At 34.2% G+C, this 27,688-nt stretch overlaps 2 protein-coding genes across 6 annotated transcripts in view; one reads left to right on the plus strand and one right to left on the minus strand.

The window, feature by feature from the left end:
- Positions 1–27,688, plus strand: part of LOC132912466 (26S proteasome non-ATPase regulatory subunit 9) — a 272,372-nt gene that overhangs the window by 235,969 nt on the left and 8,715 nt on the right. The window lies entirely within an intron of this gene.
- Positions 1–27,688, minus strand: part of LOC132912449 (hemicentin-2-like) — a 547,362-nt gene that overhangs the window by 125,174 nt on the left and 394,500 nt on the right. The gene's annotated exons all lie outside the window — the stretch shown is intronic.

Genomic DNA, 27,688 nt, shown 5'->3' on the forward strand with positions numbered 1-27,688 from the left:
TCTGGCTTAACGATCGCATGGGAACATATTGATAAAGTATTTCGTTCGATAGAAAAATATGATTTTTCTTCCCATGATCTATTTCTTAGTTAGTACATTTTTCTAGACATTGTTATTACATTGTATTCAAACTACATCAAGTGATGCATACAAAAATACATGATTCTATCTAAAATGGAAATTATCTTAAAATCTCCGAAACTCCTCCGGCTGCAAAAAAGTTACTACTGCCGTATTATAGTCTCCTTCATACCCAACAATTTTCTTTGATAAACTTTTTGATATCTCCAAAAACATCGGAGATATTCCAGTGGTAATTTTTAGTGGAGTACCCTGAACATAATACACGTAATATATTCATAAAAGGTATCTACATACTTGCGTAATTAATGCTAGAAATGGTCCCATTAAATATCAAGATTTATCGATATGGATATCTGACTGTTTAAATAGATAAAGTCATGGCTCTAAAGTCAACCCTGAAGTATTACACGGAGTCAGTTATTTCCATAAAAGTAAAGAAAAATTTTAAAACTTCAGAATGATAAAAAAAAATACCAAGATTATCAGTACCGCAATTATTATCTACTTTCGCGTATTTCTCTGTGTAATAAAAAAAAAATATATATATATATCGCAGATATCAATTTTCATTTATCACCAAAATCGTTCTACTAAACCGCACATCAAATAAGATAATCGGATGATCGCAGAAGATATATTACCCACCAATTATCTCGTTTCTTAGGAATCTGACGTGCTTTAATTGCCCTCTTCAATCTTTAGAGTATCGCACGACCGTTATTTTTTATAGTACTTTCTTCGAAGACCACCCAGTATTCTCATTTAAAAACTAATCTGTCATTCGACGTTAAGATAAAAAATTCAACAGAAGTGTATTTATTACATTTTTCATCTGTGATCCGCATGTAACAAAAGATGTAATGTAAGAATGTAAGAATTAACGAACTCAGAAAAGAAGAAACAAATGTATTGATGGACAGAACTATTCGTTGAAATTTGTGCTTCTAAATATATCTCTTCTTTTCTTAACTGGCTACGAATTTTTGTCAATTACCCCGAGATATAAAGTTTACGCGACTTCTTGGCGGGCTTTTATGTAAGAAACGAGGGTGGGTGGAATGGCTTCACGCGACCATCATGTTGGATAAAAATATAGACAGACTAATTGTCGTTAACGGAGTATCTTGGCCGGTGTTGTGTTACACTTAGCCTCTATTTGTCCTTACTCTAATTATTAAGGAAAATTATGCATTCACCACACGTGGTATAGAGAGATCGGTAGACTTTAAAACGGCTCGGTTAATTGCTGCAATTACATTTGATTAATGCCTCTAATTACACTTTCTTTTGTTCTTCTCGTCCATTTTTTCTAACCGTGTAACGAGCTATGATATAGCCGAGCGTGAATCAGCGCGGTCACGAACGAATAAGGAAAATTATTATTTGACATATAATCGTATTGGCATAATTTATCCAAAAGCGTTCGCTAAAAGGTCCTTTGAGCGTTAGGAATTAAGAAAATTAATCGAGCAAAATAATTAAGTAGATTGATTTATTTGTTTCGTTCGTTGCAGCATTTTGAATACTTTTTTCGAAAAGCTTGGTGAGATTGTAAATGGAAAACTGTGAATTCTCAAACATTCGTATGATAATTGAATAATTACACTTTTAGGAAAATAATAGAAGTTAGAAGTTATTTTCGATCCAATTACGTATTCCTCGAAATAAAAATCCTTCTCATCAAAAAGATTAATAAAATTAATAATACGATAGGTCTTTATTTTCAAAAATTCTTTATTCCGTATGTTAAAAATTGAATGCAAACGGTATTTTCAATTAAAGTTTTTAAATTACTTAAACACTTTGTGAATTTGAGGTGGATATTGGATGCAGATGATAGTGCTTGCTGCTGTGTAGGCCGAGAACTTGCACGGATTGAATTGGTTGCTTTTGTTTCTGCTGCATTTTGCAAAGCACGTCGTGGAAAGGAAAAATCGGACTACGGGCACCGGGATTTGGAGAACCCGGGTCCCAAACTCGTAACCAAAGGCGCTAACCACTGTGCTGCCGTCATCCGGTCGTAGTTGCTGTCGAATGCCGCTACAAATTAATTAAACACTTTTATATTACTTTCATAATTACTCTCATAAACTGGCCTTACTTTTCTTATATTTAACATTCAACAAATTGATCGAAAAATTACTAAGAAAAAAACTTGTTGTTGCGCTATGTATTACTGGTAGATGTTCATCCAGAGTAAGCCATAGTTCCCTTCGTTCCAAAAATTTCAATCACTTTCTCTAACAACTATATTGACTGCTATTTTTTAAATATCATAATGGAAAGATATTTTATCGATTGTTTTCTATAATATCAAGAAAACAAAGGTCAGGAAGCGTAACAATTCACAATGATTTGATGCTGGTATGTCTGACGCTTTTTTTTTGGCTTTCGTCGAGGGAAAACGCGAGGCGTATCCAAAACATGATAAACCCGTATCGCCTATCTGGCGCTGAATATTGAAACGTGCCAATGGCACGTCAAATACCACCAAATTGACTATTTATGAGACCAAAGAGAAGAAATTTCGTTTCCTGGTTTTTTTTATCGGAAATTGCATTGCCTTCGTTATCATCATTCCTAGAATTTTATGAAAATCCATCATGAACATTCAATTCTTATTTGAAACGACATTAAATGTTGTATTAATCTTTTTAGAGGCAGGATTTATTAATGGCACCAAAAAATTATTGTTTTATATTTTTTCTTTTTCCTTTTAAGAACGCTAATATATACATATTTATATAACCGTTGTTAAGGATTTCGTACATTCAGGAATACCTGCTCTATGTATGTTATGTATTTATTTCTAATTAATATATTGCTACATTTTTATGCTCGAAGTAAAGCATTCTCTTGCAAAGCGAGAAGGTTATTGTACATTTTCTCTAGATCTTTACATTTTCCTTTAAATTTCGTCTATTTCACAAAATCTTCTTTAATTATCTCTTGACGATATTCACTCATAGTTCCTTAAAAAACGCTGATGTTATTTCTACATTTCAATTAATTTTAGTGACAACGATAATTAATATGTCTCTACAGTGATCTTCGATATGTTTTCTTATTTTAAATTCCACGTTCTACTCCTGATCAGACGATGTTCTGAAATGACGTAGCCGATTTGTCACACGACAGCGACAATGACCGATTCCAGGTCAGCGGCAAACGAGAATAGCCGATTAATCGATGGCTATTATGCAAAATTAATTACCAGATAGAACGCAGAACGCTTCACTACTTATCGTTGAGACGAGGGCGAAAGACCACGAACAGATTGCTTGACGTGTTTGAAACACAATGTTAAGCGAATTATCATTGGCGCCATTGTGTCCGTCATTCTTAAAATAGAAAATCATCGAATAATCGAGCTGACATACAAAATTATTTGACTGACTATTCTATAAATAATATGATGGAAATTTACAAAAAGCATATACGATCTTCCTCAAAAGCTTTTGTACCTTGTCAAAAAGGACCATTTTTATTTAAACGAAGCTTATAAAATTACTTAACTATTTCTTAATATATAATGCAATGGTAAAACAATTATTAGTAAAGTAAAAAACAGCTGTTAGTAAAATTTTGTACCCCTTTATTTTAATATCGCAACCACTGGAATAGGCAAAACACTGAGCAATCATTCACAGAAATTTTGCAGATTTATGAAATAAAATTTTTAAAAATTTAATCGATGTTGGGTTGAACAGAAATTTGTTCCGTTTTTCGATCTAAGTTTAAACAATAGCTATTCACCCCAACTTTAATTGGACTAATTTGGTATTGTTGATTAATTAAGAATCAACTGTAGAGTATAAAACAAACATTCTTGGAAATACATACTTATTTTTTGTTGACCTAGCATAAATTCAAACATAATTCACGAAGAGACAACGCCTTATCGCATGTGTCAATAGTCGTGCGGCAAAGATAATGCTACTTGGATAGAATGTTCTACTCCATCTATCATATTCTCCACAATCTTGCACGTCTAGACTATCATTTATTCATTCCGCTTGTTCAAAACTATCTCAACAATAAGAACTCGTTTTCTTTGGAAGAGTGTAAAAACGAATTGGAACGTCTCTCTTTTTCAGAAGAGCGATTCTACGCCGATAGAGTAATAAAGTTTTAACACGAAGGTGACAAACATCATGGAAAGGAATGGAATGGTGCATACATTAATTGAAAACAATACACATAAATCAGAAAACAGATCCTAAATTATTAGGTTGGAAACTAAGTGATTGCGGATTTTGTCAATACCATCTAATGACAAAATCCGCAATCACATAATTTCCAACCAATATATATAAATTAATCTACACCTATTATTACTTTAATACGTGGTCTATAAATATTTATGCAAATTCATATACTTACGGATGTTACGACCGTTCACGGAGAGACGCGGTCGCGAGGAAAACGCGTCAGCGAGAGGTGTAAATTCTCGCTACGATTCTGATAATCGACACCGCGAATTAGTCGTTCCCCTGTTTCGATTAAGATAACAGAGGTAGTTCAAATGAGTTTAACACTGAACTCTCAGGGTTAATATACACTTGTATATTTAACAATATTTAATATTATAATGAACACGTCACAAATGATTTAACGATGAATAATAACGATGAATTAGTTTGTTACAGTAATTTGACCCGACTTTATGATATTTCTCGATGTGTTCGTTAGACTAAGCGACCTGGATTTTATTCCTCTGAACCTCTCGATGCATTTCGTTTGAATCCCCAAATGATACTAGTTGCCCTTCGATTTTTTTTTTCTCTTCTCTGGGAGACGACTCCCACCACGTACAGGTCACGCCATCGTTCGCGCTTATGGTCACGTATGCCACCTTCTTTGTGTGGATAAAATAATGAATCGAAGGCGAATCGACATTTTTAGAACTCGCTGCTTGATGACAACTATACGCTTGCCGCTACATTGTATATATTTCCCCGGTCCTATAAGTCGATCTGTCTGCGACACTGTAGTACCACGAGCGACGGTTAGAGACATGGCCTATGGTAAGTCTCGTGGCGTAACATGGATATAACTTAACCGTTTAAGTCCCAAGCAGCGCGATCGCGCTGTTCAGATTTTGTGTCGAAAGGACTCAGTACATTTGAACGCTACGGACGACTGACGGAATTTTGTATTTCATTGTTATCTTCTCAATAATTTTTATTGAACAAAGCTTGAAATATTTATAAACTAATAGTACACATATATAATAATATAGATGTATTTCATAAAAATAACAAATATGATGCTATTGCGTCGCTTGTTTTTCTTCGCAATCAATCAAGATAAGCGTTATTGTGCTGTTCGGGATTTTTCGACCCTGTATTTTCAAAGATCCCTAAGACTCAAACGGTTAAAAGAATGGAGATAAAGCAAAAATTTCATAAAAATTCATGATTAAAATTCATAGTTCATAAAAATCTGCAGTCTATCCGATACGACCACTACTACATTGATGAAGAGCAAACATAGAAAGAAACCTAAAGACTTAATAAACTTTATCAGATCACATCTCGTCACAACTTACCCAGCGTAGAAATGAACAACTCTTGTTGTTGTAAGAACGTTTAAACTAATCCATATTATTACGCTCGTTACGTGTCGAAACGTGGATGATTTTATCTGAAGCGCTGATGTGTCGGATCGATAATTTGCAACGTATAACAGATAGCCGGTAGTCAACAACGGTTCGCAACGTTAATTAAAACGCAACGGCCAGTTGCTCGCTCGCGTGGCTGTCAAGAATATTCAGCCGCTAGTTGAGTCGTTAACTCGCTTAAGTGCGTTCCTTTGCTTATGAATATGCAAACGCGTTTTAATGCGCCGGCTATTTGTTCGCGTGGCCCGCAAACATTAAAACATTGGCATCTCCCGTGATGCGTCCTCTTGCATCTTCGCTTCGAACGATGTTATTAATACGCGTGGCAATCGATCGAGACGGTACTACGTGCTCGTTCGACGCTATGCGTCGATGCGATTGTCGATCGCAGGAATCTGGAACGAACGATCCTAATAGGGAACAAGATGCAACCGAGCGAAACAGTCTTCTATCTCTATCTACATACGTGCTGTCGCGAACGATCTCTTCAACAGCTGATAATGATGTTACAGGGCTGATTGAATATTTTACGGGGCCGTAGTCTTTAGGAGAGGTGGGATCAAGTGTATAGTAAGTATATTTCAATGTAAAAGATTGTGTATTTCGAGAGGAAATGGTAGTTTTCATTCGGATATAGAGGGAAAGACAATAGTTTCAAATGAGTTTACACGTAGAGGAGACGCACAATAGTTTTAAGTAAATTCAGATGTAGAAAGGATACACAATAGTTTTAAGTAAACTCGGACGTAGAGCAGATATTGACACTGACTGGTGTGAGAGTCAAAAAATGAATAATTCTTTCGTAGAATAAGGGGGGAATCTGTTAGAGGAGCAAACGCAACACGTTTAAAAAATTGTCACTTTTAAGATATCTACAAATATTGATTCTGAAGAATATTTATGAGTTTCTGAACACTGGTCATAAGAACCATATAGAAATTCATAGAAATTGCTTTAACATATTGTTTCACAGCAAGGAGCAAACATACACAATATTTTATTAAATACTCCCAAAAGCAAAGAAATATTACCCAAATTGTAGACAAAATTTGTATGACTATAAATAATTAATATTTTTTTGCTTCAAAGTTTCTATTTTCAATTGATTTTTATCAATTTGATTTTTCATTTTGATGAAATAAATCGACATGGTTAAAAAATAGATGTGATAATATATCTACTGAGCAAGAATTTTGGACTGTGGAAGAGAAATGTTTTGTTTCTGGTAAATGAATTAAATATAGTATTATTTTAATTCTGTCGTTATTTCTTAAAAAATATTTGATCGCTGCTTTCGTAATTGATTACCTACAAAGATATTAATCCGTTCGAAATAATTAGTACCTTGTGTGACAATAACATCATTTCTTTAGATGATTTAATTATCGAACAATTCCACAACACATTATTTCGTACTTTCTGCTTTTCTCTTTTCGATATACTAAGAGACTACTGTATAGACGCTTTTAAGTTTCTTTGATGTCCTAGTTGCATTATAATCAATTCCGCGCATATTTTGTAACATTTGGGTCAAGCATCTATTTACTGCAACATTTCTAAAAATGAAATTTGTGTAACAGAGGAACTCATAAACGAGAAACACTCACATTCGTTTCCATATAACAGCACGTAGAAACGCATTTCCATATAACGTAAAAGCATGGAAAATAAAAGCTGCCATTAATCAGACCAGTAACGTAGATGATTTATCACTTTTGTAAATTCCATTAGACAGAAGTTGGTCAAAATAATATTTCTTCAAGTAGTCAGTAATTATCGGTGATTAGAATAGTTCAATTTAAATATTTCTTAAATTTTATCAAGGACAACAGAATTGACGCTTCTTTTAATTCTTTTGTCAATAGCTTTTGAATAGATCTTCTTTCTGTTATCCCTCTAGTATTACGAATCTTTTCTTTGCATTTCTAGCTTCATCTCGAATTTGTCCACAAAATTTTCTCTACTGTTTACTACAAACAAATCACCAACACAATATTCTCGTTTCCGAAGAAACGAAAGAATATGGGTGGTTCTACTGAAGTGAGAAGGCTTGCGGCTTTCTCTTGTTAACACTCTTAAAAACGGTAAATTATACCATATTTGCATGGCAGAGAAAGATAATAACTGTATAAACAGATTATTATAAGAAATATCAATTTAATTTATTTATATACCAAAAATTACTTTTTATACATTTTCAATTTTCAATGCACTGCCATGTCCCAACTACGAAACTTACTCTACGGTTCATGCTCGATGAATGAATTTGAAGCTATTTATGAATTTTTCCCTTTTATATATATTTTATAACAGTCATTTTATAATAGTCACTTATCATTCATATCTATTTTTATTTGACGACTTCATTTTATTGACAAAAACATCTACCATCTTTGTCACCACTTTTACATCTCAGTCCTCTGTCTGTGAATTTATTTCTAAAAAAAAAAAAAAACAAAAAAGAAACGATACGTATGGTATTAAAAACGGAATCACGTAAAGAAATTCGAAAGTAAAATACTTACAAGCATTAAAAAATGGAAAGTGTATAATTTATTTATTTTAATTTTTAATAATGAACGCAAGATTGTTCACTAGTCTGTTTATGTAAAGAAAAAATATTCATTGGTTATAAAAATGCAATAACTTCTGTTGTTAAGTTTAACTGACAACTGTTGAGATTGATAGCTAGTTCGTTTATGATTAATAAGTATTGATTACCTTATAAGTTAATTATTTTTGTCTTCACTTTCAAGTTAAAGTTTCAAGTTAAACTGCCAATTATCAATGTAATTGGTTCATTTATGATACAAGTAATTAAAAATTACTATTTATGTATGATGTTGAGTGTTTAATTTCGTTTAAATATCTTTTAACTAATTCTTTGTGACAAAGAGTGTGAGTAAACATTTGCTTTTTCAAGTGAATAGTTTTAAATACAATCGATTACTGATTAATGAGAATTTTATTGGAATCTCAATCCTCTGTAGATAGTTATTAAAAAAATACCGATAAAATCATATACAGTTATTGTATTTATTCGTTTGACTATTTTTGTAGCAATACCGGCGTATCTTCTGCTGTACCTGAAATTTGTTACAATTCATAAATTAAATAGAGAAGTATGTGGACAAAATCACTGCCAAATAATTCCCACTTCTGTAAAACCGCCAATATATAAATAACGAACGATAGTCTAAAGTGGATCAAAACTCCACACAAAAGACCAAAAATGGATCGCTTAAAAGTAGATGATCGAATCAAATTCCATTTTCAAGAGGGCTTCCGAGAAACAATCCCGGTATTTAATTAGCACCTGCTATACTGAATTACGACAAAGCATAACAAAGGAACACGCTGGAAATTAAACTCCAACGCTCGAATCTCGAATTGAAAATGATGAAACGTAGAGGAAATGCAACGTATTTGGAATAGTGTCGGTAATGTAGAATATCGATGTACCTAAAAAACTACTAACGTTATGTAGTTCGTAACACCGCAAATAACAGGCGTGAAGCACCTGTTAACCAATGACATTCACGAACTAACCGTAATTTTGATATTCCCGACTTAATTTGCAGAACAAAAAAACGTCAATTTGCAAAAGTTTTTCGGCAAGTATTCAATCGTTGCAATCACGGTTAAAATATATCAAAACTTTTAGAGGAGATCGCTTAATCTACTATTTCGTGCTAATTTTACAAATATATTATATATTCACAATTATATTATTTACTGATATAATATGTACTACAATAAATATAATATTTATACAAATACAAAACGTGACATGAAATTTAATTTCATGTTGCTAATTCGGGAAAGCTACTGAGATGAATGCTGTGTGTCTTTTTTGCGTTGTGAATTATAGCGAAGGCAAAAGAGAAAAAGAGTGGCTGCAGTGTTTTATATGAAATACATGATGAATACGCACAAGTATATTGTGGATATGTTGGTTATGATCGTAGAAATTATACCTGTAACTACTGCAAGTAATTTTTAAGTTCTACGACATGAGATTGATATTTACCTAGGATGATCGTTCCTATGATGCGATTTTTGTGAGCGATTAGATAATGGAAGAAAATAATGTTATCATCTACTTGTTTTTTAATTCTATATAACGAACATACACTGGAATACCGCTATTCCATATTACCTGCACTGTAACAAAATCGTTACTTTATATTTTCAATCATTTTTCAGTCATTTTTCAATTACACCAAACTTCCAGATTGCTTTCTTTCACTATTACCTAGTTTCATACTTTGAAGTATAAAAGTTTCCCTATGATATTATGCAGTTTTATTCGCTCCTATCCTACGCTGTAATATTTTATGCATCTTAAACGAACTGATATTCCAAATATGTTGTACACGGGCTTTTTGCAAAAGTTTTCTCTCGATGCGAAAAGGTCGATGAAACACGGTAATTTTTATGAACAATGAGCAATAACGAGTCGACCGTGGTCGAAAATTTGTCGTTGACGTGGTGCGAAACAGAAGAGCGATTAATCGATGCCTCTTATTAATTATTGTTTTTCCGCGTGTACAGTGGTTTAAAGAGGAATATTGAAAATGGCATCGGGTCCGGGCTTCCGAGCCATTTAACATATCAATGAAAAAACCTGCGAGGAACGATTGGTATGGTGTTATCCAGGTGACAAATGTTTTCGAGGGCTTGTCGCTCGAGAAATCGAACTGCGCCGACCGTGGCGTTTTATGCGCCGCGCCGATTTTAATTTACCTGTCGTCGAGCCGATGAAAAATCGCCGCCGATTCGGCTGTATTACGTACGCGCTCGAACAAAGGCAGAAATTTTCGATTGTTACGGCGTATAGCCAGAGAAAGGCATTCTGTTTATCGCGATATCTGTCTATGATTCTATTGTTTATTAAAGCAAGGATGAGAATATTGCACAAGTGGACAGAAGATAATATTTTATACAAAAACAGATCGGTAGCGAACAAAGATTTTGGATTGGTATTTGCGTATACAAGTATTAATAATTTTTGTATTGGACATCTTTTATCAGGTTGCCTGTTGTAGAGTATATATTATATTTGAACCTCGCTGTAAAACTGATTAATATCGCTCTTTTATTAATTTCTCAATCTCATTACATAAGTACATGATTAATATTCAATTGTCGAAAAACAAATTGTTCGTTTTGATGAATTCATCCATTACAAGAAGATGGCATAAATAATAGCAAATTCTAAAATAATTTAAAAAATATCATACACAGCATCGTCAGTTTTTTCTGCTTTTCGATGTATAGTGTTGATCGACTTGGCTTCTGAGTGGCTTGTTTATTCATTGCTTTTGTCAATTATAATTGAATTTTATAAAAACATCGTGGTTTTCTACTTTATCCTCGCAACACTATGTACAGAACAAAATTTCGTTTGATCTTTTTTACATTTTACAATACATGTTTTTGATTACAGAGTCGTAACGTACACAATAATTGCACACAGTGGTTGCAAAAAGTATTAGTACATTCTCTTATTTTCCTATAGAACGTTTCTTTATCAGATTTTGTATTTTGTTTTCATATCTATCAAATTTTTGTAGTTGTATGAAAGTATTACTAACCCTTTGCGCTCGAGAGGCGACTGTCAGTCGTCACGGCGTTTCGTGCGTTAACTCGAGTAACGACTGAGAGGCGGCAGTCCCTGTTTGTGCTAGATTTCGACATCTCCAATTGATAAGAACGCAGTATTGGTTCGTAAATAGATTCCTTAGCACTTTATGTTCTTTGTTAGAAAATGTAAAGTGTGACATTTTAAAATGGAGATAAACTATTTAATCCCAAATCGTTCCGGAACTATAGTTCTGACAACATCTCCGACGTTAGTTCGGATTCGACGATCTTTTTTTTTTTTGCGTTTAATTTGCAATCAATTTTCGTTAGAGAATTTTAAGTAAATTTATCTGGCGTGGAGTTATGACATGATTAATAAGTGTTTATAGTATGTTTGATTCTATTTGAGTCTAGTGTTTAGGTCTAAGGTGTAATGTCTTTTTAGCTTGCGGATCTGTTCCGACGTGTTGAGTAGTTGAGTAATTAGAGGGTTTTGGCAGTTGTTAACTCTTGTACTATGTCTATTGCTGAATTTGGATAATTCTTCTTTGACTGTGGGTATCTTGAGGTCGTGATGTATCGTTTCGTTCGTGACGTACCAAGGTGCATCTATTAGGGATCTTAAGGTTTTCAATTGGAATCGTTGAAGAATTTCTATGTTGGAATTATTTGTTGTTTCCCATAGTTGGATTCCATAGGTCCAAACAGGTTTTAATATGTCCTTGTATAATGTAATTTTACTTTGCGTATTTAAGTTGGAACGTCGGCCGATGAACCAGTAGAATTTTTTAAATTTTGCTTTGAGTTGTTTGGTTTTATCTAAGATATGTTGTTTCCATGTCAATCTTCTGTCTAGAATCATGCCCAGATATCTGGCTGACTCTTTATCTGAAATAGGTATATTGTTTATCGTCACCTGTGGGCAAGTTTGTTTTCGTAGGGTGAAAGTTATGTGACTGAATTTGTTTTTGTTGACTTTGAAGCGCCATTTGTGGAACCACTCCTCCATAGAGTCCAGACATTGCTGGAGAGTAGAGGAAGCAATTGTCGGGTCTGAGTGCGAGGCTAATAAGGCTGTATCGTCAACAAATGTCGCTGTGGTTATCTCTATCGAAGTTGGTAAGTCTGCAGTGTAGATGTTGAACAGCAGGAGTCCGAAGACACTGCCTTGGGGTATGCCAGCTTCTATTGGAAATGTTGAGGTTATAACGTCTAAGTGTTTTACCATGATTGTCTATTGGTTAGGTAGGATTTTAGGATGGAGTAGTAGGTGTGTGATAGGATTTTCATTAGTTTGGATAATAGTCCTTCATGATGTTGAATGTCTAAAAATACCGTAGTGCAATATTTTTTCTTTTCTAAGTCTTAGGTGATTTTGTGAGTTAAACGATGAATTTGCTCTATCGTAGAATGTTGCTTTCGGAAACCGAATTGGTGATCTGACAGTGTTTTTAGATCCTCTAAGTGTTACGCCACAAGGCTTAGTATAGACTGTATTTCTAACCGTCACTCACGGTCCTACATCGTCGCAGACAGATCGTCTTATCTGCCCGACGGAAAATATACAATGTATCGACGAGCGCATAGTTGTCACCAAGCAGCGAGTTCCAGAAACGTCGATTTCGGTCCGTTATTTCATGCATACAAAGAAGGTGGCATACGTGATCATAGGCGCGAACGGTGACGTGACCCGAGCGTAATGGGGGTCGTCTCCCCGAGAAGACAAAGAAATGTTCGAAGGGCAATCAGTCTCATTTGAAGATTCTAACTGCATACATCGAGGGGTCTGACGAATAAAGTCGTTAAATCTAACGAATATCGAGTGATATCAAAAAGTCGAGTCGAATTTCTGTAACACATTAACTGTATTCATCGCTAAATAATTTGTGACGCTTTTATTATTATATATTATATTATTGTTAAATATACAAGCTATATTAACTTGTTAATACAGTGTTAAATTCATTGAACTAACTCTGTTATCTTAATCGAAACAGAGGAACGACTAATTCGCGACGTCGATTATACGAATCGTAGCGAGAATTTACGCCTCTCTTCGCGAATGGTCGTAATACTAAGAGTGGAAGGAGTCGTATCATTAGCATCTTCTCGAATAGTTTGTATAAGATGGGTAGAAGATTAATTGGGCGATAAGAGCTGGTTTCATGTATTGGTTTTCCAGATTTGGGAATGAGAGTAATCAATTATATTTTCCAAGACTTGAGATAGTATTGAAGGCGGAGAATTGCATTAAAAATGGAAGTGATGATTGCAATCCCTTTTATGGGAAGCTCCTTAATGGCTTTGTTACTTATCAGATCATGCCCCGATGCTTTTTTGGGATTTAGACAGATTAATTCTATGACTTCTTGAGATGAGAAAAGTTCAATAGGGGGAGACATCTGGAAGGGAGACTGCAGGTATTCAGTTATTTCGTCTGGAATAGTGGGAGAATATAGTTTGAAGACGTTAGTTAAATGACCAGCAAACAAGTTAGCCTTTTGTGTACGGCTACGCGCCCATCCAGCTTGCGGACATCGAATTGGAAGGATTGTTAGCAGAGGACGAGGGAGTTTCCTGGAAGTCTTCCATAGTGAGTAGTTAGTCAGCTGTGGGAGATAGATTGGCAAGGTATTTTTGAAAACAGTCGTTTCTATAGTTTCTAAGGGTTTTAATGAGTTTTCTTGTTGCATTATTTAGCTTGCGCTTGTCATCGGGTGTTCTATGATTCTGCCATATTCTTTTAAATCTGCGTTTTTCTACGATTTTTTTTAATGTGTGATGGGGATATTCCTGTTTATTGTCGAAACTCTTCATAGGTGTGGAAGAACGGATAGCGTTTACTACGCTGGTGTTTAGGTATTCCGCGACTGTTTCTATATCTTCGTTTGTTCTTAAGCGAATTGAGGCTGATGTTGTATGATTGAAGATTTCCCTAAAGAGTTGCCAGTTGGTGAGTTGATTGTAAATAAAGCCATTAGGTAGATTTTCAATAATTGTTGAGTTAATTATTACTATTACGGGTGAATGATCTGTAGAGAGTTCCACAGAAGATTTGATTTGGACATACCTTGGCGAGATGTTTTTGGTTATGAAGAAGTCTAATAAGTCAGGTAGTTTATTATTGTCAGTGGGCCAGTAAGTGGGTTCGTTTGTACTGGGGTAATTAAGTCTGTTGGTGTCTATGCTGTTCAGTAGATTTTTACCTCTTACTGTAATAAGTCTGCTGCCCTATTGGGTATGTTTAGCGTTGTAGTCTCCTTTTGCTATGAATCTATTTATGAGGTCTTCGAGGAAGTTATCGAAGTCCTCTTTAGAGATAGAATGTCTAGGAGGACAGTATACTGCTGACGTGGTGATTGGATCATGCCAATCTTCTATTGCTACGTTTGTGGCTTGGAGGTAGTCCTTTTGGAATGATGGGAGCTCATAATGTTTTATGCTGATTTTTATGATAATTCTGGTGCCGCCATGGGTTTTTCCGCTGAGATGTTGGGTATGATAGAAGTTATAACCATTTATTTTTAGGTAATTTTTATCGGTGATGTGGATTTCAGATATGATACGTCAATTTCTTGTTGTTTTAAGAAGAGTTCTAATTCGTATTTGTGCTGAGCTAGACCGTTGGCATTCCAAAGAGCTATGTGTAATGGTTTTATTTTACGTCGCAGTGTAGTTTGCTCACAAGGAGTGTAAGCAGTGATAGCAAGCTTTTAAATTGCTCTGATTGTTGTTTAATTAATTTTTCGAGCCTATCGAGGTTATTCATGCTTTGTGGACTGGGAACTGGGACTGGAATATTTTGGGAATGTTCATTATGGATTATCGTTCTGTTTTGTATTCCTTGAGCTACCTGTGTATAGGAGATTGAAGGAGTAGATAGTTTTTGTGGGCTGGGCGTTGGAATCGTGAGGTCCTTTACTCTGGGTTTGGGGTACTTGTTCTGATATAAAGTCCTGTAGACTGAGCAGCCTTTGTAGTTCGCAGAGTGGTCTTCTTGACAGTGGATACATTTCGCAGGAGTTTCTGCTGATTTAGTGCATTGATCTGTAGAATGAGGACCTGCACATTTGACGTAGCAGTAATTGCCGTTGCAATATTTTTGCGTGTGGCCGTATCTCTGGCACCTTTTACACTGAAATATCTCTTTTCTTGTAAAAGGTGGTTCGAATTTTATTACTGAGTTCATTAATCGGTTGATATTATATATTTCTTTGTTGTTTGGCTTTTGCTTTAAATCAACAAAGAATAGAGAGATAGTGGGTTTTTTGTGATTCTGTGCCTTATATTGCTGATATTGGTAACTTTATGCTCAAGATTTTAGAGTTCGTATTTCAGTTTATCTAAATTAGCAGAGTGGTGAATGTTGCGTAGTACCACTCGAAAGGGTCCTTCTTGTTTTAATTGATAAGTGTGGAATTTAGCGTTCAGGGATTTTAGCAGCTTTGTTAGTTTTCTATAGGAGTCTGGATTAGTCGGCAGAAGTTTAACCTGATTGTTTTCAATTTTTAATTGATAATCTTCTTTGTTGATGTCGTTCTCGATGGACTTGATCATTGTTTGAATATCGATGACGTCATTGATGAAGATTGGTGGGGAAGGAGGAGCTTTTGCTTTTGTTGGTTTGGTGATGTTTCTATTACATCCATAGAGTCGTGTGTGGATTCTAGTAGTTCGAATCTGTTGTAAGTGGAGATATTTATATTTTTGTTGGGTGTGTCTAGCTTGCGTATTTTGTTATCATTTGTGTGGTTTGGAAGCTGGGACAGTTTGTTCTTTTGCCATGGAGGAGGAAGAATAAGGTGGTTATAGCTTTGTTTGAGTGAGCTAGTTTGAGATGTTTGCGCCATCTTCGAGCTAGTTAATTCAAATTGAAATAACTAGTCGAGAGGCTATGATTCTTAATCTGATATCTTAAGCTAGCTATATAATATCTGCTTAAGTTTAGAAGCACTTGCTTTATTTTGGTTTCATTTCACTTACGACGGAGGGTCGTCACTTGTATTGTGAACTGCTCTAGGCACTAGACACACATGTGTTCACGCTTCGGCAATCGACGGCTGACTGCGGATTCGACGATCATGGCAAAAGTATTATAGTCTAGAAGCCCTAGGAAAATGCTTTTCGGAAGTGAAATTAGTTCAAGCAAAGATAAACTTGATTTGAACTGTTGAGAAATAAGATCGATTGCATTCGTGAATGAATTATTGATAGAGAAAATGAAAGCAGTGATGGAGATAGTGACACAATATTAGGTGTAAGAAATCGAAAAATTACAATAATAGATAATGAATGCGAAAGTGACAGTGATGCCCCACAAGATTCTAATAATTCACAATGGACAGCTTGTGAAGAATCTAGCAAAACACTACCGAGAATAAAATTCATAGCCGGCGGAAAATCTACAGAGCCGCAAGTATGCTCAAATGTCTTACAACAATGTTGTAAAATGTTTTTTAAGATATTTTTTGCCAACGAGCTAATAAATCAAATAACAACTGAAAGAAACAATTATACTGCAAAAATGATAGGGAGAGGATCACTGCCATCACGTTCAGTTTGGCATAATGTTACCAAGGAAGAATTTTGACCAAACCAAAGATGCATCTTGGTAAATGCTTTCTAAATTATCATACAAAAGAATACAGAAATTAATATTACAAAATCATATTTTCAAAGATGTAAATATAGATAAATTATTAGAATATAATGTTTTTGTACGTTAATTTGTGTATAAAATCATTTTACGCTACCTGTAAGACATGCGTCACATATACGCTAAATCATCTCAAGTTGCTACTTTGCCCGACTGAAAAAGTCCTCGAGCGCAGAGAGCTAATTCATACGAAATTTAATATACTTGAACTATACTATGCTTTAATATAATAATCGTTTGATATACGTATAAATGCTAAAATAAATACACAGTAACGTGCCAATATTTTTTGTAGCCACTACATTAACGAAAATGAAGAACCGTTGCTCCATGATATAATTCAACAGTACCATTCGTTCTCCAGAATTAACTTCAGCATCACAGAAATTCGCAGATAATACGCACTGATCTGAATTCTCTTTCGCGTTTGACTGAACGTTGAATTATTATCCGGTTACTTGCGGCCCATTTGAAACAGGCGACTCAATTACGTCGAAATAAATGATTCATTGACTGACGGCGATTCATTAGCGAAACGAATAATCGAATACGGTAGCCAGGTATGGCGGTGACGCAGGAGGATTATTTTTAATTTTCGAATAATCTCGAGGAAGGTTCACCGCGTAACGGCAGCAGGCCGTTCTCATTAATCAAACTCACGGAAGATTACACGAGGGCGGACTCACCAAGTAAAATTGAACGATAGTTAATCCGGTTTCCACGCGCAGGCCAAACGTAGATTCCCCAAGCGGTGTTCGATCTCGCCTGATAGGAAGAACCAGAAACGAGAAATTGAACCAACGACTCATGATAAGTCGATTTTAACATTAGAAAAACAAATTAACTCGAAATTAGCTAGTAACAAATTCATAAATATTGTTTGGTGTAAACGAAATTACTTCTAACTTTTTGATTTCTTTTATTTAGTCTAAATGCAGAAACAAATAAAAACTTTTCGTGTACGGTGGCTAACGAAAGTATTGCCATAGAAAATTTGTATTAATATAATATGCGTATCATATGAAACTTTTAAAAATTTTGTTACTGCTATCGTGATTATGTAGTAAGATTTAATCTTAAATTTTAGTCTTAAAGATATAATTAATGTTAAGGATTACAGTTAGGTCAGTTAGCAGCGTTAGGTTTCACTAAATATTGTGAACTATTAATGTAGTGAATAACTGTTCAAATAATTGAGGATCTTTACGAGGTATATGCTTCCAATAAATATCTTGGACCTTTTATGTACTTCATCAGATCCATATTAAATTTTATCAGTATGATCACGATAATCTCTTTACAGTGCTAATGAGATTTCAGAATGTTTCGTATAGCACATACATGAAAAGTTTCTAGGACTACTTGAATGTTTTTGTAAGCCACTGTATGTATCATACGAAACACTTTGAAATCTTATTAGTATTGTAACATGTGAAACGCGTCTGAAGATTTATATACAAGCTACAAAACATTTATTGTAATATACCTCGCAAAGATCATCAAAGTATTTGAACAGTCAATTATTCACTATATTTGTTACGTCTAGCGGCACTCTACCTAGACCAGGCCACACTCCGCGGGCAAGATGGCAGCCAGATGTCTATACATCCTTACTGCGTACCCTCAATAACCTAATTATATACAATAGACTTGTATATAATTTTTCGGATTGGTCTCAAACTTCACCGTCACAATCACGAGAGTCGTGTTTCGTTACAATGGCAGCGAAATCTCAAAATGTTTCATACAATACACATAATATATTCGGAACAAAATTCTGTGTTAAGTGTTCGAACACTCTTGGAAGCCATTGTGTATCATATTTATTTTAACTGCAACTATATATTTTTTACTGTCATAAAAATACAAATTCAATTACTAAATACACCGTTAAAGTTTAATGTGAAACATCATTAATTAAGTTATATTATGAAAGTATAATATACGAGATATAGCAACCTGAAATTCAATTTCAGCAGAATTTTACATCTTCCATGATATCTGTAATTACTTTTAATCTCTTGGAAATCGCAATTTCCACCTTTGAAAATAAACATCGTTTTATTTCTTTCAGCGATACGCGCTGGGGCGAAACGTTGAATGCTGTCGTTTCGTTTTGGGATTTCACCCCCGTCGAGCTCGAGCATTGTGCCCACGTACAATTCCTACAGGGGTTTTACGCGATTCGCAACGCCGAAAATCGATAACTGGAAAATCCAATCCTTTCGCAACGATTTTAACGGGACAATGAACGACATGGTTAAAACGACGTAGACTGATCAAACATTAATTGCCAACACCAGGGTAATCGTGTTCGTTAATGCAGTAATCACCGCGTAGGCGATACTATCGATTAAATCGTCGGTATGAAAATCGATTACGTTGTTGGCCCGTGTAAGTATACCTATTAATGCGTTTTCTCCAATTGTCAGGGATTTCTGTAGAAAATCATTTATGTTTCAATTATACTTGGTATACGCAATGTATATGTACACGTATACAGTGTATATATCCGCTGGTAAAAATATTTGAATGCCTAAAACAGAAAGTTTTTACGCCTATATTGTATGCGTATTATTATGTGAAACATTCCGAAATTTCGTTAGTACTGCTGAGACACTATTGTTACAGTTATATGGGTTAAATTTAAAGCCAATATGGAAATGTATTAGGTTGTCCCAAAAGCTTCTTTCATTTTATAAGGAAATAACAGATACACAACATTTTTTGTTTTATATTATTTTACTGAATTATGTATGATCCATTTTATTCCAAAAGAACAAAGAATGTGCATCTATTATTTCCTTATAAAACGAAAGAAGCTTTTGGGACAATCTGATATTACCATTGAGAATTCTGAAAAAGAATAAAGTAATTATCCATACTAACAGTAATTTCATTTATTCAAACATGAATTAAGATTAATCGATAGTTTCTTCAAATATGTGTGGATTACGCGAGTACCTGCATAGAGTTATATTCTTGTCCCACTTCAAATCATAGGAACCTTTTTCAGTACACTGAAGAACCTTAGAACCTTACAAGACCTTTTCAGTGAATATCTGTATAATAGCTTTAATGGTAGATTAATACCATTGACTCTAATAAATTGAAAATATTTTATGAATTTTTATACGTATATTCATGCAACGTTTTTTGAAAAAATTAATATGTAATATATTCGATGAAGAATAGGAATTTTTATATAATTTAATGTATTTTATGAATTTTTAGCAATCTTTTCATCGTGAAACAATGCCTGGATATTTAAAAAAACGAAAGATTCGAAATGTAGAAAATACGTGATGAGAGTCCATATTTTAATCCTCGAAGTTTTTACATAATAATTCTCACTACACAGTCAAATTATCATATCAGAGAACTGCTTTAGATCTGTTCATGCGAATTATTTCTTTGTTAACTCCTGTATTTCATCCACTCGTTTACAACACGTTTATAAATAATTATAATATCAGATCATAAGTGGACTGAATAAATGTAAGAATAATGAATAATCAACAACGAATAATCGATAAAATAATAACGAATAATCCCTTCATATAACTGCCATTACTTTGATCGAGACCAATAAAATATTGCATTTTAATATTTTCATCACGAATAACGATACTCTCCCAAACCTACTTAATTTCAAATTCTATTTATTTTTTAAATACAAAATAAAAATAAGATTAATAGAGATGGTAATAAACTCGGCAACAAAACCACGCACAGAGGGATTATAAAATAACAATTTGCAGTGGGAATCAGCTTTTATCGAATATAATACAAATTGCAAACAAAATGTCGAACTAAACCCTCTGATATCCATCGAAGTTGGAACTGAATATTTTTTTATACGGTTCAATATCATTTTCAAGGACGTTGAAATTAATAAAATCCATATCGTTCATGAAACGGGTTTACACGTCGCCTATATTGTAACCAGGAAACTGCTTTAAATGGAGCCTTTATTTTTTCACTTCCTTTTTTTTTTATTATATTTGCACCTTCTGTTTGTCACACGTACCGCGTGTTACATTTGAATGTATGATTGACGAATTTTATTTCTTTTCCTTTTTTCTCACATTCCCCTGTCTCTCTCTTTCTCTCTCTCTTTCTTGTTCGTTACCCCCTCCGTTTTTCTTTCCAATTCAACGAGTTGCTCTGATCTCGTGTAACAGCCTTGCACGAGATTAACTTTTCTGTGTTCCGGAGGAAAAGCAACGAGAAAGGGAGAATGGGAGTGGAACGGGGTGAAATGGGTCGAAAAGTTAGGTTCTAACCACAATCGGTGGAAAAAGATCGTTTCTCGAGTAGTCTCACGTAATAAAAAATACTACAATTAACGAAAAATGGGTCAACCTGAGATATATATATATATTCGATATATTCAAACATTTATGCGGGCTTCTGATATTTAACATGAAAAAATTGCAAGGTCGTGGATTTCTAAAAGGTCGCTACGAAATTTTTTACCAGGTTGTAAATATGTACGCGGTTTATTTTCTTTGGCAACGTTTAATTTTAATTCTCTGTAATTTAGTTTTTTAATAGACAATGTAATTTCGATTTATTTGATTTTTTGATATATCTTTTGAGAGATTTTTAATTCTTTGTAAGTCATTTTCATTCTTATGGGGGAATGGTAAATTTCGTCACACACATCCGTTAAATCTCTGAAGCAGTTTTAATCAGATTCTGATCGAATGTACTTTATTAATATTATTACACAAATCGAATATGAGCTCTGCCGAAAAAAACGAAGCAGTTTTAATCAGATCATGGTCAAATATTTAATTAATATTACTACAAAAACTGAATGTGCTTCTACTGAAAAAAAAGCAATTTTAATCAGATTCTGATCCAATATTTCATAAATATTACTTTAAAAACCGAATATGATTATCTGCTAAAATGAAAGGAAAAGGAGTTATGTGAAATAATTGTACAGTAATCGTACAAAAATTTCTTATATTTATATGGATTTACATACATATATGTTACTCTACAACTGAGAAAATGATTCGATTCTTACTCAGTTATTACGTTATTATTTTTATTTTTTATTATATTATTATATATGTCCGTTTATGATTATTATAATCCATTTATTTGATGACGGAATTTAATTTTTAATACATTGCAGAATAGACACTTTACTTCCAATTGTGTCAAGTGGAGTTATTTTTTGTTATGAAATATTCTTAAGTTAATTATTATTTACAAGTTTCCATTATTCATATATTTATTATTCATAAAGCTATTTATATCTGTCATTGATTTATAATTATACATATTTGATGCATATAAATTCCATTTAAGAATATAAACACAAAACATCATTTCTGATATAATGGTAATGTCTTAAGAGGAAATAAGAATGTAAGATTAACATTATCATAGAACATTACACCAAATGTTGATGTTCTGCCAAATAAATCTCTGTTTCTTATATTTTTACATTTCGATCTAAATATATGTAATTGTGTGTAAGATAATATAGCTATACAATATGTGATGCGATCATATTCATTGGTTTGTAAAATTTCTAATTATTTTACATCAATAATGATTCATTATGTTTTAGTTAGATTTGTTAAAATAAAAATCCAAGTATTACAATAATAATATTGTAGTTCTGTGAATTATGAAAAAAGATTTCACCAAATTATTTAGAAAGGTTGTGCAAATAGATATATAAACAGGAGCAAAAAGAATTGAATTGACAATGATCTCCAAAATAAATCTAACAAATTCTAAAATCATCGTTTGCTGATAATTCCTAAAAATCAAGGATTCTTCAACTATTCCATATTTCAAATTCTTCAAATATGACTTCTAATGCTTCGGTTATTAAATATATTTTTTAATATTTTAAATACAAAATACAATATTGTTATTAAATTGCATTGTCAAACAGTAATACACAATATCAACGTGAAATTCAATTTCATAATAAAATTACGATATTGAAATCTAATATTAAAATAGTAATGAAATAATTCTAAAAATTAAAATTATATTAAATTACACAAAAATACTTATACAAATATATTTTCAAAATTAGCGATAAAGTGAAATAATTCCATCTTCTTTAAAAGCAGATTTCTCGTTTCATCGCAAAATCAACAGTTTCAGAATTATCTCAGACCCATTGAAAGAGCGGCAAACAAAAATTAACGCGGTTAAAAGACAGAGAGAGAGAGAGAGAGAGAGAGAGAGAGAGCGAGAGGGAGAGAGGGAGGGTGAGAGGGAGGGAGGGAGAGAGAGAGAGAGGATTAAAGACGGGGAAATTAAAGATGAGAAAATGTGAAAAGCAAGGCAAGTTTAGAAGGTAATCACGAATACGTCTGAAAAATTGGGAAGGTAGAGAAACAGCGCGGACAAACAGAGACGCGAAAGGAAATAGATATAAGAGTCTTATAAAACGCAGCGAAACTAAATCAAGTTAAACATGGGCGACCCGCGTTGAAAAACGAACGAAGTAAACGACCTATATCGCATGGAAAACAATAAACGAGAAACAAAAAGGGAACCAACCTAGAAACAAAACCGACCTGCGTAAGAAGTGAAAAATATGAGAATCAGAAAAAGGAAGAAAGTGGAACGACGACTACGACTGGCGAAGAAAAAACAGAGAAGGAAGAATGGAAGGAAAGTTGTGCTAGAAAAAAGAAAACAAAGAGAAGAGTAAAGAAAGAGAGAAAAAAATAAGGACGAGGAAGAAGAAAAGTAAAGTAAACTGGAACGAAGGAAATGAATGAAAGAGCAAGGAGAGCGGGTGTGGAGGCGTGGCGGGGTATTTTATGAAAAGCAAGGATTAGATTTACCAAACAGGGTTGAGCGGCGCGTAGGAAATGAAAGAAGAACGAAATGGAAGTGGGCAGTAAAATTCACTTAGCGCATCGACCGAATGAAAAGAAAACTAAATGAAAATGGTTGTTTGCGGCGGTAAAAGCGGCTGAAAGTTGCCGCAAACAATGCTGGGGGAGCATTTAAAACGACCTCCGCGAAAGAGAGGTGGCCTCGGATAAAGGTGCCTCGATTTTCCAGAGACACCTCGTTTTTTCGCGAATCCGCGCTCGATGTTCGACTAGCACAAGCAAAAAAGATGGCAGAAAGGGATGAGACAGAGAGGGAGGGAGGAGACAGAGAGGGGGGGGGGGAGAAAAAAAGAAAGGTTGAACTGATTCACGAGGCGCAGTTATTGAAAAGCAGTGGTCTATTCTTCCGGTGATTGTGTTCGACAGAAGGTATGTTACAGGACTGTGTGAGTTTTTGACGCCTTTTACAAAATATCTTGGTGATACATTGAATTTTTGATTAATTTTTTGGTTCAAATATATTGACCAGTTGTAATTGACAATGGCTGTTTCATTTTGGTGAAAGTATGTTCTAAAGAAAATGTAATATGTGTTACGCGACTATGTTCATTTCTAACACCTTCCTCTCAATATCCTGATATTTCATTAAATTTCTAGTTAATTTTTTGGTTCAAGAACATCAATCAGTAATAAGACAATAGATGGGATTTCACTGAATTTTTGACTAATTTTTTGATTGAAGAATACTGATGTAATAAGAAGACAATTGGTGGTTGATTTTGGAAGTCGAAGATTAGGTTTACTCTGATATTTGCTGGATATAGATGCAAGAGCATGGAGATTGTTGTTAGTTTGAGGTGAGGTTGTTAGTGTTTGATTAGTGTTTACATTTGTTGCGGTATGGTGGTTTTAATTGGGGAAAACTAGGTTGGGTTTATGTACACGAAGTTTGGCGATAATATTGTTGTCTTACGAGAAAATTTTACAATCAGTAAAATGATCCACATATAATTATAATTTATACTTCTCAGAATGTGTGCCTGAATATTTCACCGTAGGAGCTACACTTCCTCTTATTATTACATTTAAAAGATTTCAAAGAGTATTTAAAAAAGTATTAGAAATGCTACTGAGCGTGGGATATGCGTTTAATATAAGATCTCGTCGTAATTTTGCAAAGAAATGCTGCAACATTGCGGTAAATTTTAGAACGTTACGATCATTTCAGTCATTAAATGTATTCTTTTCTCTCACAAGTTTCTACATTCATTTACAAAGAAGGTTTACGTAACGTCAAAAGTAAGTTATTTCATCAGTTCCTCTACTAGTTTCGAGTCAGTATTATCAACTAATTTTATTATCATATGTATTATCATTGCATATTATCATAATATATTACCATAATATATATTATATATTTTTGTATTATATATGTAAATTCTATAGAATTCAAACTACCTGCCAACCGACATTTTTACTTTTGTTTTGTTTTACCGGCAGTTATTTGCTCAACAGAATAAATCATGAGAAAAGAACGGTAATTTAAAACTTACAAAATTAATTCTCGATTTTCCAGGTAAAATTTGTAGTAGATTTGTTATTAACTGTTATTCTATTTAATTTAATTCTTGCCAAAATAAACTCGAGTTTCTATATATATGTCGGAGATGAAAGGACACCGGTCCCCCAGTTGGAATTCCTTGTAAAACCCCCTATACTATAGCCACTACAAAATAACCCAAACACAATTGTTCGAGACTTGAGATAATGAGCTTAGGCTTGATGCGACAACTAGTCGCAGAACGTAGCCGTGGTCCCGGGATGAACGTTTTTACCTAATAGATGTATAGAGTAATTGTATAGCTCTCCTTAAAAAGAATAGTTGTACTGGCACTCGATAGTAAACATTCCAATGGTTTCTGCTCTGTGGCGCAGCACATATAGGGATATAATACAGACATAATACAGACCCTATTCTTCGGGCAAGATGATTACCAGATGTCGATCCATCTCCACAGTACATGGATTTAGACTTAGACTTTGGAAGAGAGTATATTTGTTATTCCGTTGACCGCGGATTCGTTATCGAACCTAAGGCTATTGTCATTAGTGTCTAATCACCGTGGTTACTTGTCGATTCTGTAATACTCACACTTGTGCTAATCAACATTACCTCGATTGCATAACAACGGTGGTTAATTCCAGAGAATATTCATTACACGCCCCTAACTCTAATCATAATGTGAACACGACATATATATATATATATCTAGTACCTAAGATATTCCTAATACGAGACCCTATGTAGTTACTGATATGAGATACTTCGTCAAAGACAGAAGCGCCTTATGAATATTCGAAAGAGGAGCAAACTGACAAGGAAGACAGCTCTGAATCGAAATTCGATGATGGCGCAGAATGTTTATTTCGTTTGTGTCCATATTCCAAGGACTAAGCTGGTGAACAATGGATTCAAGTGCATCAAGTGCTACAGATGGATTATACTATGGGGCTACCGAAGTTGCCTACGTGTATACGAACGTACATTTTGTCTTAAAAAGGCAAAAGAATGAGTGACATTTTAATTTTAAATCATAATTTTAGCTCTTAATCCAAATTTTAAACGGGAGCACCATTTTACAAGCATCGATTTTCTACTCTTTTATATTTTTTCTATATTACGTCGCGTGAGATGATCCGTGAGACGTCTCTCATGGTCTGACCGCCAAGGCCCATGCACCGTTACACTAACCCGCAATAAACCTAAGGAACCACCATAAACCGAATCTTTTTAATTTAATCTTTATTCATGTAAGTATTTTCGATCTATGGATGGTACTTAAAACAGTCTTTAGGTTTATTGCATGCTTTTACAAATTATGGAGAAAGCGGATGTTTGTCTAACGGAAAAGCAGGTTTTTCCCATAAACAAGGACACCCATGGGCCACGTTGTCAGACTTCCTCATTATATTTTCACTTATTAACGTTGGCTATAACCAATGGGCATCGCGGATCGTTATCCTCACTTTCCGACCGAAAAGTGTGAACAACGAATCTGCGTTCTTAGCTCAAAAGGGCACACCCAGACCGAGCTTTCCTCCGTAATAACACGAGACGGGTATTCACTGTTGCTACGTCCTCCCATCGACGCAGTCATCTACTGTTGCTAGGTCCTATCATAGGTACAGTCACCTACTGTTCCCACAAGCTTGGTGCAGTCATTTCTGCTAGTCCTCTCATCGATGCCGTCAACTCAACTGTTGCTACAATCTTAGTTAGTTAACACCGGTGCGAGTTACAAGACAGTTCGAGGAACAGAAATCAAGTCATCACATTCATCATTTCGAGGAACAGAAGATACTTCATCACATTCGTCAACACGAAAGGAATCTCAAATCGTACTCATTCGTAGTTTGTCATTTTATACATAACATTGTATCACACTGAAATTGTTGGATTTTTTAAATATATTATATAACCTGTTAAGATCAGTGTTATATTTACTCAACCACTCTTATTATCCCAAAAGAAATAAGGGATCGATCGGTTCGTGGCGTCGATTAATCGAATCGTAACGGGAATTTACAACTCCCGTTGGCGCGCTTCTTCGAGATCGCGTCTCCCCGCAAACGGTCGTAAGTTCACTCTACTATCGTAATAAATAATAATATCTACGAAACTAATATTTTTCTGAAGTATATGCAAATAAACGGCGAATGTAAAAGCACAAAAACATCAAACTTTTTATCTTTCTATAATCCTGATATTTAATCAAGAATAAATGGTATCTCGTATTCGGTAACGTTACTCTGCACTTCAAAGTTCCTATCAAACACCAAATATCTCAGAAATACGTTCTACATTCATCGCTCATAATTATGAAGACAACAGCGACTGGTGGATTCAATCAG

The sequence above is a fragment of the Bombus pascuorum genome, chromosome 12 (assembly GCF_905332965.1).
Source record: "Bombus pascuorum chromosome 12, iyBomPasc1.1, whole genome shotgun sequence".
NCBI lineage: Eukaryota > Metazoa > Arthropoda > Insecta > Hymenoptera > Apidae > Bombus > Bombus pascuorum.